Consider the following 13514-nt stretch of genomic DNA (forward strand, 5'->3'; position numbering starts at 1 on the left):
CCCATCCAGGGCTTGTGACCTTTTACAGCTGGGTGGACTGCGATAAAGCAGATGAAGCTCCTTGTACAGGCACACAGACAGAAAGCACGGCTGGGAATTAAACCGAGGTCTACATATTGGTAGCCCAACTCCAGTCCACTGAGCTCTATCTCAATTACCTTGCTTCCTTTCATTGTGCATAGTGAACCCACCTGTGCAAGTTGTAGCTGAATATTGTGATGTAAAATATCAGAAAAACTCTGCACTCAAGTTTTGCCCTGTGCCTACAAATCTCATTTTCTAAGCCCCACAATGGAGCAAAAATGACTGCAAACACATTTACTATTTAAAGAACATGAGTGCTGGGTGTGAAAATGTCATGTGCGTTGTTTGCGAACTATGGCACCTACGTTGCGCCGTGTCCTGCTTTGATCCATGTTGCAAACCAAGTCCTAAAGGAACAACATTGCAGTTATAGTGAAGGATGTGAATTTGTTTGGCATCTGGATGGTTCGCCTCAGTTAAATCCAGCTGCTTTTCATTTCTTTTTTATCCTTTTCAGCTGCTACAACCACTTTTTAAAATTTCTTTTAGGAGTAACAGGACTGAGGTTAACTCCAACATATGAAACGTTTTCATTTTTCTCTGCACCAGTAACAGTTTTGTGTCCTTCTAGTGATTCTCAGGTTATGATCGCAAGCTACACTTTACAACTCTTTGATTCATATGGAGCGTGATTTTAGAACGATGAATATGTAACACTAACACATTTCCCCCTTTTTCTACTTTGTGTCCACGAACAGCTGATTGATATAGTACCTTGACTTTAACCTCTGCAGACTTGGGTAGTAGTTATGTATTATGACTGCAAACAGTAAAACAGGACAGGATGAAATTTTGTGGAGTGATGGTTCCTGGAGCAAATAAGAGTTCAGCATTTTTTTTTAGAAACTGTCTTGTAATTTTATTTTATTTCTTTTAATCTGTCATTACATTATTCATCTTCGTGTCTGTCAAGAATAACTTTAGCCAGACACTTTTTGTTTGTTTGATTGTGCATATGCAGTTTATGTCTCTCCCCCCACCTCTCTGTCTCTCTCTCTCTCTCTCTCTCTCTCTCTCTCTCTCTCTCTCTCTCTCTCTCTCTCTCTCTCTCTCTTTGTCCTTGCTCTTACAAAGCCTGCTGCAGTCCGGACTGATAACTCTTTTTGCATTTGCATCTCTCTCCTCTTACTGGCTATACTTGGACGGTTAAACGTTAAACAGGGAAATTTAATTTATTCAGGCTGGATTCACTTATTTTTGCCAATGGATGGAGATTATTTTCCAGTGAGGGCAGTGACGTCTTAAAAAGTGAGTGACCAACTTTTAAAAACTTGAAGGTTCTTCTGCAGGTACTGTGTACACAAGTTGTACAAAATAACAAATGTAAAGTCAACAAGAAATAGTAGAGCATCCCAAAAATGTAAATAAAAAAGTTCTTGCTTTGTATCCATTTTCTAGTTCATTAATTAATGAAGATTTTTGTTTAAATAACATTCATATGTACATGTCAAAAGGTAGTGTAACAAAACATTGTGTACATTTTTATTTTGTGTGTGTGTGTGTGTGTGTGTGTGTGTGTGTGTGTGTGTGTGTGTGTGTGTGTGTGTGTGTGTGTGTGTGTGTGTGTGTGTGTGTGTGTGTGTGTGTGTGTGTGTGTGTGTGTGTGTGTGTGTGTGTGTGAGTTTTATGAGGTGTAGCATTTATCGGTACATAACTAACATTGTTCCATGAAAAACATGTACCCTGTCATCTGGAAATATACATTTATTGTAAGATTGTGTATCTCAGACACTCTGCTGTTTGCAGTAAACTATTTAAAACTAAACACTGAAGCAAGGCAAACTCTTATCATAAAGCAAGCTAAATTATCCATAACTGTAAAGCTAGGCCTGTCACTTCAACAATTCATAATGAAAACTGAATTTAATAATAATAATAATAATAATAATAATAAAAGTAATGTTAATAATCCTGAGAAGAACTGCTCAATTGTTTCCTAAAATATTTGGTACCTGGATAAACGTTGAATCTTTTTGTTGTTGGTGTTGTTGTTGTTGTTGCTGTTGTTCCTGTTCAGTGCTACAGAAATACATTTTTTTTTAGTCCAAATGATAATTTGAACAAATCGTAAAATTATTAGATATTTTAATCACAGCATTGCAATACAAAAACAATTTCAACTAAGAGTACAATTATTGTGGTAAACATCCAAAAAACAGGAAAAATAAATGAAATATTTTAGTCATTGAAATTATGCCTTTTCTTGTCTTAGTGCAAACTGTGTTGACATTTTTTCTTGTATTCTTTGAAGATAAATGAATTGACATTTATTTATCTTTCGATACATACTACGATAAACAACTACAATAAATTTTTGAAAAAGCTATTTGTTGTTGGATGATATCCTTTAACAAAAGAACAATCTGTAACATCTTACTGGCACTAGGGGTCGCCGACAATTTGAAAATAGTTTAATTTCCTCATTCACTTTCAAATATAACTGATTTCCATTTTAAATTTTTACCTGCATCATATTCTGTTCACAATCACTGAATATAACTTTACAATTTAAATGACTATTTAGTCTCATATCATGAAAATATGTTGTTACAAAAAATAAAATAATAATAATAATAATAATAATTTGAAAATTCACACAGAATGTCAAATATGACTATTTCAATCTTTTAGGATTTTTGAGGAAAGGGAAATTTTAAATTAAGAATGAATTTCAGTTGTAATTGTGTCCTTTTGCTACTTAATCTTTACTTACTTTTATGCTTTTCCATGTGCTATCATGTGCACACCAGATTTGTGATATATTTGAAAAGCATTAAACATGTAAAGGATCTTGAATGGTCAATTTCAATACACAACATTTATACTTCAGTGTAGATGTGCCGTTAATCAATTATTTCACATTATAATACAATTATTTAAATCCCTCAGAGGAATGAGAATATTTGTGCACATTTTAAAACAGAATGCTCCATCTTGAATGCATTATCTACAGAGAGGTGGTTCTCTAAGACATCACACCAAATTCTCCATTTGAAATTCAACAATTTAATACTGCTTTCCTTATGAAAGGATACATTTCCCTGCTCATTTCATCAAAAAGGTCAGATGTAAAATCTAACACACTCTTATTTTCTCTCTTTGTAAGCAAAACGTCTTATTCTCTTTATCAGAAATTATTTACAATAATTTAGACACTTATTTTGCACTTTTATTGAATTAGTTGATTGTCAGCTTTCTTAAGACAAGTCAGTGTTTAGTGTGGCAAAGCATAAATTATTTCTGTGTTTTAACATTCACAAATCTTTGCAGGCATACATTGCTGGAGATAATAATAAAATTAATAATGAGATTTTGAGCAGCAACATAGCAGACAGTCCGATTAATAGCTGGAGCTGTGTTGATGATGATGATGATAATAATAATAAGAATAATAATAAGAACAACAACAACAATAATAATAATAATAATAATTAATAATAATAAATACAATTGTTAATTTGAAAAAGTCTGAAAGAAGCGATTTTACAGCAACAGTGTAATGATGGATAAGTTTCAAATGTTTGTGTGTGCGATCAGGTAGGAGCCACACCGATGTTGCATTAGAGAATATTTATGAAATAGTGCCTTGCAAAAGTATTTAATATAGTTTTACTGTTTTATGACATCAAATCTAAATCAGAAAATGAATGGTTGTTATTATAATTATTTTTGTTATTTTTCCCATTAAACTAAGTGAAGACAAATTTCTAGATCATGAAGTAAATTGAATACAAATATCAATGCTATTTGAACTCAGTGAGAAATTAATTCTCTATAACATGATGTAAATTAAATAAAAATATGAAATTGAAAATAATGAGTATTCCCTTTTTTAATATATTGCACTGACAAGAAAACAGTTCCACAATGTTAAACTTTCTAAAATTATGCCCTTTAAAATCACAGTTAAAACTAATCTTTACAATATAATATAAATTACAAATAAGTAACCATGGTCTTATTGGCTACCAGGACCCTGTAACGAGCATCAAGACTTCACAATCAACTAGATAGAATAGAATAGAATAGAACAGAATAGAATAGAATAGAATAGAATAGAATACACACATGCACATGTTTAAAGATGACAACCCAAAATAGGAGGTTCACATGTTTCTGTCATGACCCACTAAATTTCAGAGCTGAGTATGCAGCAGTTTTTACAAAGTCACCAACCTGCCGACTGACTTGAACAATCCTATACTTGTCCTGTTAATCTCAGGGAATATGAAACTCAAGAGTTTGCATCCTTTCAATGTACCAAATCTAAACCATAACTTTTATTGCTGAATTTCTTTATAAAAGTCTGGGATTGGATGCAAAAGCATGTTCAACATTTAAAAACAGTATGATAATGAATGATGAATCTGTCACAAGGAGGCAGTCCTCAAAAACACGGTGGCCGTCAGTGAAAGAGACTAGTGAATGAAGCCATCAAAACATGAGAAAGAAGACAAGAAATCACCAGTCACCAATGTCCTTTCTGCCAAAATGTGAGATTAATTATGTTTTCGCAAAGTATTAGGGAAAGTCACAACATCATTTAAGCCCTGTGTACATTATATATAACACCAAATCAGGAAAAGTTGGGACTGTATGGAAAAAGCAAATTTACAAAAAGTGATTTTTACATTTACTTTGACTTTAATTTCATTTCAGACAGTATGTTTCATGTTTTGTGTGATCAAACACATTCCAAAAAGAAGCTGGAGCCCAAAAGTATTCATCACTTTGTCATGTTGTCATTTCTTTTCACAATACTTAAAAGATATTTTGTCATTGAGGAGACCAAGCGATGATATGTTGGTTATTTTGTCCCATTCTTCCTGCAAACACAATGCAACAGTATGTGGCATGTTTGCATTTTTCAATGCAAAATTCTCCACACATTCTCTATTGGGGAAAGGTCAGGACTGCAGACAAGCCAGTCCAGAACCTGCACTGCCTGCATCTGCAGCCATGCCTTCATCATGTGAGCACAATATGGTTTTTATTTGTTTTGCTGAAAAAAGGATCGAGATGTCAGAAAAGATGTCATCTTGGAGGCAGCAAATGTCATTCTAAAATCTCAGTGTACTTTTCTACATTAATGCTGCCATCACAGAAGTGTAGATTATTTCTTCCAAGGGCACTCACACAACTCCATACCATGTGTATGACTGACTCTGGTGTTTGGACTTGTTGCCAATAATAGTCTGGATGGTCCTTTTTGTCTTTGGTGGAGAGCATACGGCATCCATTTCTTCCAAAAATATCTGGAATACTGATTAATTTGACCACAATACACGTTTCCACTGTGTGATGATCCAGTCCAGATGCATCTCAGCCCAGACAAGTCAATTCCACTTCCGGACAAAGTTAACTTTTTTTTATTTTTTGCACTGTAAAATATACGTATGTATGATATTTGTAAATATTGTAGTGCTTAACAAACAGTTCCAAAATTAAACTTTGCCCATGTGGTTATATCAGCTATTGATGAATGATGGGTCTTGAAGTAGTGGTGTCTGAAGAATTGGCGATGAATGGTGTTCAACTTCAGCTTGTGCCCTTACTCTTTACACACTGAAATTCATCCAAATTCCTTGAATTGTGTTATGATGTTATGTACTGTTGAGGGAGGAGCATGCAAATCTGCTACAATATTTATATGAGTAACATTGTTTATAAAGAATTCAATAATTTTTTTCACACAATTATTGACATCATTCCAATTACTGGTTGACATCACGTGTGTGAAATAACACTGATTTAATTTTTTAACCTTGTTATGAGTCATAACTTGCCCCATCCCAGCTTTTTTTTAAATGTGTTTCGGGCCTGAAAAGCAGAAATTGATGTATATTAACAAATGAAATGAAGCTGACCACAAAAAACATAAAATATCCTGGCTTCATATTGTCTGCAATATAAGAATCCCTGGTGGTGGTGGTGGGGGGCTTAACTTTACATTTCCCACACTGTTTCTAACTTTTTCTGATTTGGAGTTGTTAAAAAAGTTAACATTTCTCTTGGTAATGTCATATAAATCCTGCTGATCTGACAACTGGGTATTTCTGAGCTAAAACAATGAATGAGGACTCCCTTTGAACATTTTTTTTCAGCACCTTATTAAAGACTTTTTGCACTTATTTCTGTGCTGCACCAGTTATTTCTTCTTTTTTTCTAAAACAATGAATCTCTTGCTGTCCATATTTGGTCATTGTTGAGGATAAATCAATATCCAGTTTGTCTTTGTAGCTGCAACAATTTTCAGCAGCATGTATACAGCCCAACAGGGTCCAGTGTGTTCATGTCACAGCCAGCAGTGGTGGCATTTTCTGTTTTTATACACACACACACACACACACACACACATGCACGGACGCACGCACGCACGCACGCACACACACACACACACACACACACACACAGGAATTTTGCTCTGTGGGTTTTGGTAACATTGACCTTCATTAATTTCTTCCTAAAATAATTCAGGTAAGGATTTCATGCAAATGAAGTGTCATACAGTAGTGTTCAGAATAATAGTAGTGCTATGTGACTAAAAAGATTAATCCAGGTTTTGAGTATATTTCTTATTGTTACATGGGAAACAAGGTACCAGTAGATTCAATAGATTCTCACAAATCCAACAAGACCAAGCAATAATGATATGCACACTCTTAAGGCTATGAAATTGGGCTATTAGTAAAAAAAAAGTAGAAAAGGGGGTGTTCACAATAATAGTAGTGTGGCATTCAGTCAGTGAGTTCGTCAATTTTGTGGAACAAACAGGTGTGAGAATCAGGTGTCCCTTGTTTAAGGATGAAGCCAGCACCTGTTGAACATGCTTTTCTCTTTGAAAGCCTGAGGAAAATGGGACGTTCAAGACATTGTTCAGAAGAACAGCGTAGTTTGATTAAAAAGTTGATTGGATTAGAAAACATACGCAGGTGCAAAAAATTATAGGCTGTTCATCTACAATGATCTCCAATGCTTTAAAATGGACAAAAAACCAGAGACGTGTGGAAGAAAATGGAAAACAACCATCAAAATGGATAGAAGAATAACCACAATGGCAAAGGCTCACCCACTGATCAGCTCCAGGATGATCAAAGACAGTCTGGAGTTACCTGTAAGTGCTGTGACAGTTAGAAGACGCCTGTGTGAAGCTAATTTATTTGCAAGAACCCCCCACAAAGTCCCCCCCGTTAAATAAAAGACATGTGCAGAAGAGGTTACAATTTGCCAAAGAACACATCAACTGGCCTAAAGAGACATGGAGGAATATTTTGTGGACTGATGAGAGTAAATTGTTCTTTTTGGGTCCAAGGGCCGCAGAAGTTGTGATACGACCCCCAAACCCCCACAGTTCACAGTGAAGACAGTGAAGCATGGTGGTGCAAGCATCATGATATGGGCATGTTTCTCCTACTATGGTGTTGGCCTATGTATCGCATACCAGGTATCATGGATCAGATGGATATGTCAAAATACTTGAAGAGGTCATGTTGCCTTATGCTGAAGAGGACATGCCCTTGAAATGGGTGTTTCAACAAGACAATGACCCCAAGCACACTAGTAAATGAGCAAAATCTTGGTTCCAAACCAACAAATTAATGCCTCGCAGATGTGAAGAAATCATGAAAACTGTGGTTATACAACTAAATTCTAGTTTAGTGATTCACAGGATTGCTAAAGAAGCAGTTTAAACATAATAGTTTTGAGTTTGTAGCGTCAACAGCAGATGCTACTATTATTGTAAACACCCCCTTTTCTACTTTTTTTTTTACTAATAGCCCAATTTGATAGCCTTAAGAGTGTGCATATCATGAATGCTTGGTCTTGTTGGATTTGTGAGAATCTACTGAATCTACTGGTACCTTGTTTCCATGTAACAATAAGAAATATACTCAAAACCTGGATTCATCTTTTTAGTGACATAGCACTACTATTATTCTGAACACTACTGTAGGTGAGTAGAGACTTTTAATATGACTAGGTGTGTTTAAAAGCAAAAAGTGGCGTTAACTTTTAAATACGCTCCAATGCATTGCTATATTGTGAAAATGTATTTAATTTTTACATTCATATGTAATTATTATCTGTTTCCCTTCCTTTGTATGTTACATATTTTATAGATAAATCATTTAACACTGCACAGTGTGGCCACATAATATATTTGGAAGGAGTTTATAAGTCTTTTTTTTTAATCATACCATATTTGTGATAAACAGGTAATTAATAAAATGCTATAGTTCATCAGTTTGCTGAGAAGGTTGATAGTAACAGATGTGCTCATCAGTCGCTCAGTAAACTGTTTGTAAGACTCATAGGTAAACCATTAAATTGAAATTAAACTCATCCTCAGTGTCACTGAAATGTATTGGCAGACTCATATAAACCTCTCACTGACCCGGGATCCCGTTGGGTGTTCTCAGACCCCTGTTTAGTGCCCTCTCTCAAGCATGCCCTCATTAATAAGGAACCTCCAGAATCTCTTTAGTGCTATTGAATCCACCACAAATTACAGCCATGTGAATTAATTTAAGGGCCTTTTTGCAGCCAGATACTGTAGAGGTTTTCCGTCTGTGTGACTTTGTCGATGGAGGCGACTGAATGTGATTGTACATTTGGGCTCCATGTGTGCTCATAAAATGAAGACTTCTGGGAGTGTGTGGTCTCATGGCTGTTCACCCTCCCAATGTGGTGAGTGAGTGAGTGATGTGAGCGATCTTCAATCACATGCACAAAATACTGATATTTAACTCCTACATTGTGTTGTATTCTATAATATTGCTTTCATTAACAGAGTAATTTTGTTATAAATCCTGTACACATGGAAACTATATCAACCCCTCCAGTAAGTTGCAGCATTGTGATAATTATTAATACAAATACAACCAAATTTTATGTGCGCTTGCAATTTTAGATAATAGTTTACAAATAAAACTTCTCACTAGGTCAGGTTCCCTTGAACTTTTAATGCATTATTACGAGCTTCGCACAAAGCGTGAAGCTCACTCATGGTACACTGTGGCCCAAACAGGAAGTACCAAATTTTGAATCCACAGTGAAACAGGAAATGTCAAATGTCAAACACTTCCTGGATCGACACTTCCTGGATTGACAGACGAGATCCCATGGAATCTCACGGGACCTCAGTGGCAAGTTCACATTGAAACAGGAAGTGCCAAATTTTGAGTCCACAGTGAAACAGGAAATGTCAAATGTTGAACACTTCCTGGCATGAGTGGAGCTAGAGTGGAGGCCAGGGCTGCACTGGACTCCCCTGAAATCTGATTGGACACAGATGATTGACATGTCACGGCACCTCACGTCTGGTTGAAAAGTGCTGCATTTTGAAATCAGTGAGTCACATTGACTGCTCGGTTCCTCCTGTCCAGTAGTTGGTGCTGTTTGCCACAAAAAGTTCAAATCCACCTTAGTAGAAGAAGAAAAATGTTTGCCTCAGATTTGAACTGAAGACGTCGTTTGAACAGTGGACTAATAATGACACCAAAGTTATATTGGTGAGTAAATGACCATGTTTTATGTCAGAAATGAGACCCAGGTTGTTAAAAGTGGCATTTCTCCTTTAATTCAGGTTGCCTTATATATAAGCGTGTGTCTCCAGTGATTTTTATACAAGCAGGCAGCTGTTGATTAAATAACCTCTTAATTTTGCTGTCTGAAGGACTTAAATAACCTCTTAATTTTGTTTTCTGAGTGGCACCAGGATGATGCATTTCACTTAAAAATACACATACCACAGGGTGTTTTCTCAGCTGTACGCAAACGTATTGGAACACTTGGTATTTCACACATTTTAATTTGTTTATGCCATTTCAAATACAAATAAATAAATAAATCTAAAGTTATCTTCCTTAAACTCAAACTGAAAGCAAATCTCTACAACTTGATATAAATGAATGAAAAATATAAAATCCAGCTTCCTGATGAAGTAGTGTAGAGGAGGATTTTCTTAAAAAGAAGACCTGAACATTCTGCTACAATTTGCCAGAAAGTACATCTGAGATGAAAGCCTAGATTTGATGTTTTAGTGAAAGAAACTTTTGTATTTCTTCATAATTGATGTAAATAAATTCCAAGACACATTCAGTGACTTGGAAATGTTCATGTTTCCATCGCCTGACTTGACTGATTATTATTTACAGGTTTTATCAAGTTTTAGAGATTTGCTTTCAGTTTGGGTTTGAGGAAGATAATTTTAGAAAGTTTTAGTTTTTATATTTTTAGTATTTTTTGTATTTGAAATGGCATAAACAAATTTTAAATGTGTGAAATACCAAGTTTTCCAATACTTTTGGAGGGCACAGTATCCTAACTTTATGATGAGTGCAAAATGAGTGTGGTATTATTACTGTTTGTTTAAGAATGTTTAATTTTCACTTTTGCTGCACTTGATGTGAAATCATAGTCATATCGTATATCATATTGATATGACAATATTGAGATACGATAATTTGGCCATATTGTACAGCCCTACTGTCAACTAGCTGAAAACTTTGAATATTAATTTACATCTACATAAAAAAATGCTTAAAGTGGCAGGGTGTTTAAGAGGGCTGTAATTAGGGGGTCTGTGGGGTGGAGCCCCCCTCCCCAACCCCGCAGAAGCTGAAAGGTTTCCACCATGCTCATGCTCCCAAGAACCATTTTACTGAAACCAGTCTGAAGAACCTAAAGGACATGGTTAGATGGTGAAGAGCTTCCAGGCATGTGAGAGGCAAATAAAGAAAAATGCTTAAAAAGGTGGGGGTCTGGGGTAGCTGAAAGGTTTTAGCCATGCTAATGCTCCCCTGAAGCATTTACTCAAAAAAAGTCTGACGGACCTAAATGACATAGTGAGATGCTGAAGAGCTTCACTGATTCATGTCTGGGACATGTACATATTATAAAAACAATCATTTACTATATCTGCTCTCTCCAGTCAAGGCGCACAGGGGCTGGAGCCTATCCCAGCAGGCATAAGGCATGAGATGTATTCCCACAATTTCATTGCAAACAAACAAACAAAAAAAATCCTTAAACCATTGCAACAAGCATTTCAGTTTGTTTTTTTTAACTGCCATGAAATTGGGTGTTTTAGGACACAGCACCACCCCCAAAAGACAGTGAAATGCTGTGGGACTACAATATTAGTGTGCTTATAGTAGAGAAGCTTGAATCTTCTACTGGACTGGGTTGCTTGACGTGAGGACGTTTCGCTTCAAATCACAGAAGCTTCCTCAGCTAAAATTCTTGCTCTGGTAGTCTGACTTCTGTCTTGACTCTTGTAGAGAAGAATAAACCAGAAGCCAACAAAAGCTGGAGGTTTTTAACCTAACCAGACCCCACCTACCGAGAGGCTGACTGCTATAGGCTAGTAACTAAACAATAGCTCTGATTAGCACCTATTGTGCTCTAGTTAGCACTCTCCTAATGACAGGACGGAAGCCTCCCCTGATGGCTCCCTTGACGACTCTCTCCTGATGACGTGAATGGCTCATTACCATGAACAAAAGACTGAAACTGCTTTGACCTGAGTACCACATTGTAAACAGGGGACAAAGCGTGTCTGAGACCCGCTCCGTGGTTAAGGCTGGGTTTCTGTTTTACAAAGAATGCTTCCTTGACACCTCTCTCAAACCATTTCTTCTCTCTGCCTAAGATTTTAACTTCCTTGTCCTCAAACGTGTGGTTAGTGTCTTTCAGGTGGAGATGAACTGCAGACTGAGGTCCACTGGCGACCTCTCTGCGGTGCTGGTATAGCCTCTTGTGTAAAAGTTGCTTCGTCTCACCTATGTAGTGTTCATTACAGTTTTCCTGACATCTGATATGATACACTACATTGCTATGTTTGTAACTAGGGATCCTGTCCTTAGGGTGAACTAATTTCTGTCTCAAGGTGTTGACTGGTTTAAAGTAAACTGGGATTTTGTGCTGTCTGAAGATCCTCTGTAGTTTTTCCCCTACTCCTGCTAAATAAGGGAGAGACACTCCTCTTCTTCTTGTCTCCGTCTCCTGTCTATCTGGTCTCTTTGTTTTCTGGGACTTCCAAACAAAGACTGACATTAGCAATATTTAAAAGGAAATTATTATAGGAAATCTACTGTCTGTACAGTTTTGTCACTTGAGTGTGCTTCTGTTGTCTTTTTTCTGCATTTTAAGAATCACTGGAATACAAACTGACTGTTGTGGGGGCAGCAGCTCAAGCAAAGCCGCCCAGACCTCCCGATCCACACACACCTCCCCCAGCTCCTCCGGGGGAACCCCAAGGCGTTCCCAAGCCAGCCAAGAGACGTAGTCCCTCCAGCGTGTCCTGGGTCTTCCCCAGGGCCTCCTCCTGATGGGACGTGCCCGGAACACCTCTCCAGCGAGGCGTCCAGGGGGCATCCGGAAAAGATGCCCGAGCCACCTCAACTGGCTCCTTTCGACGTGGAGGAGCAGCGGCACAACTCCGAGCTCCTCCCGAGTGACCGAGCTCCTCACCCTATCTCTAAGGGAGCGCCCAGCCACCCTACGGAGGAAACTCATCTCGGCGCTTGTACTCGTGATCTTCTCTGTGGGAACCACAGAGAAGCTGTGTTACATCATATATTGATGCAGTGCATATATTGTCGCCAAATGATATATGCCATGTTCAAAGGCACCGGCACATAATGTTGCTGGCACATATCGTCCCAAGCGCCAATATATACTGACAATCAAGGCACATACCATCGCTGGTCATCAGAGCAAGAAGTAAAACTTGATGTTTAACTATGAATTGTTTTTTTTTTTTTGTCTCTGTCTCACACACCAGCCCAGTCTCACTTTTTTTTTCTCGTGCTCCCGTGACGAAATGAGTCAAATTTTCGTGACAGAGCTTTTTTAACTCATTATTCCTAACCCTACTCCCACCCCCAAACCTAACCTTAACCATAACCTAATCTTACTCCTTCCCCCCACCCTAACCATAACCACTCCTGACCCCCCTGCTTCACTTTTAATTTCGTGCAGCCATCACGGAATGAATTACAATGAATTTGTGCTGCTTCAGTTCTGACGTTTTATCACAGTGAGCACATGAAAAGTGTCACATTTATTTTCTTGCAAACCTTCTCCACAGTGCCAGGACTTTTAGCAACCAGTGCGCACAGGACCGAGGTAGATAGTTTGATCCATCCTGTACTGACTGGTGATGCGTAACGCAGAGATGCTTCTACGCAGGCTGCAGAACACCACATCGTTTCATCTTTACTTTTAGCACTCAGACGTTGGTGAATTATTCAAAGTGCTCGGGTGATATTGGCTCAGTAATAATAAAAATGCCGGCGCTGCCAATGGTGGTGACAGACAGCCCAGTCTCATGTTATTTTCTCGTGCTCCCGTCACGAAATGAGTCAAATTTTCGTGACGGGTTTTTTTAAACTCAGTATTACTAACCCTACTCCTTCCCCCAACCC

The 13514-nt window shown here is 37.5% G+C and overlaps 1 protein-coding gene across 1 annotated transcript in view; it reads left to right on the plus strand.

Moving 5' to 3' along the window:
- The first annotated feature begins 1198 nt into the window (after window positions 1–1198).
- The window catches only part of LOC117513731 (DNA-binding protein SATB2-like), a 163995-nt gene continuing 151679 nt past the window's right edge, over window positions 1199–13514 (plus strand). Inside the window, exon 1 of the mRNA XM_034173970.1 lies at window positions 1199–1332. The gene's annotated coding sequence lies outside the window, so the exon portion shown is untranslated. The remainder of the gene's footprint in view (window positions 1333–13514) is intronic.

The sequence above is a fragment of the Thalassophryne amazonica genome, chromosome 1 (genome assembly GCF_902500255.1).
Source record: "Thalassophryne amazonica chromosome 1, fThaAma1.1, whole genome shotgun sequence".
Classification (NCBI taxonomy): Eukaryota; Metazoa; Chordata; class Actinopteri; order Batrachoidiformes; family Batrachoididae; genus Thalassophryne; species Thalassophryne amazonica.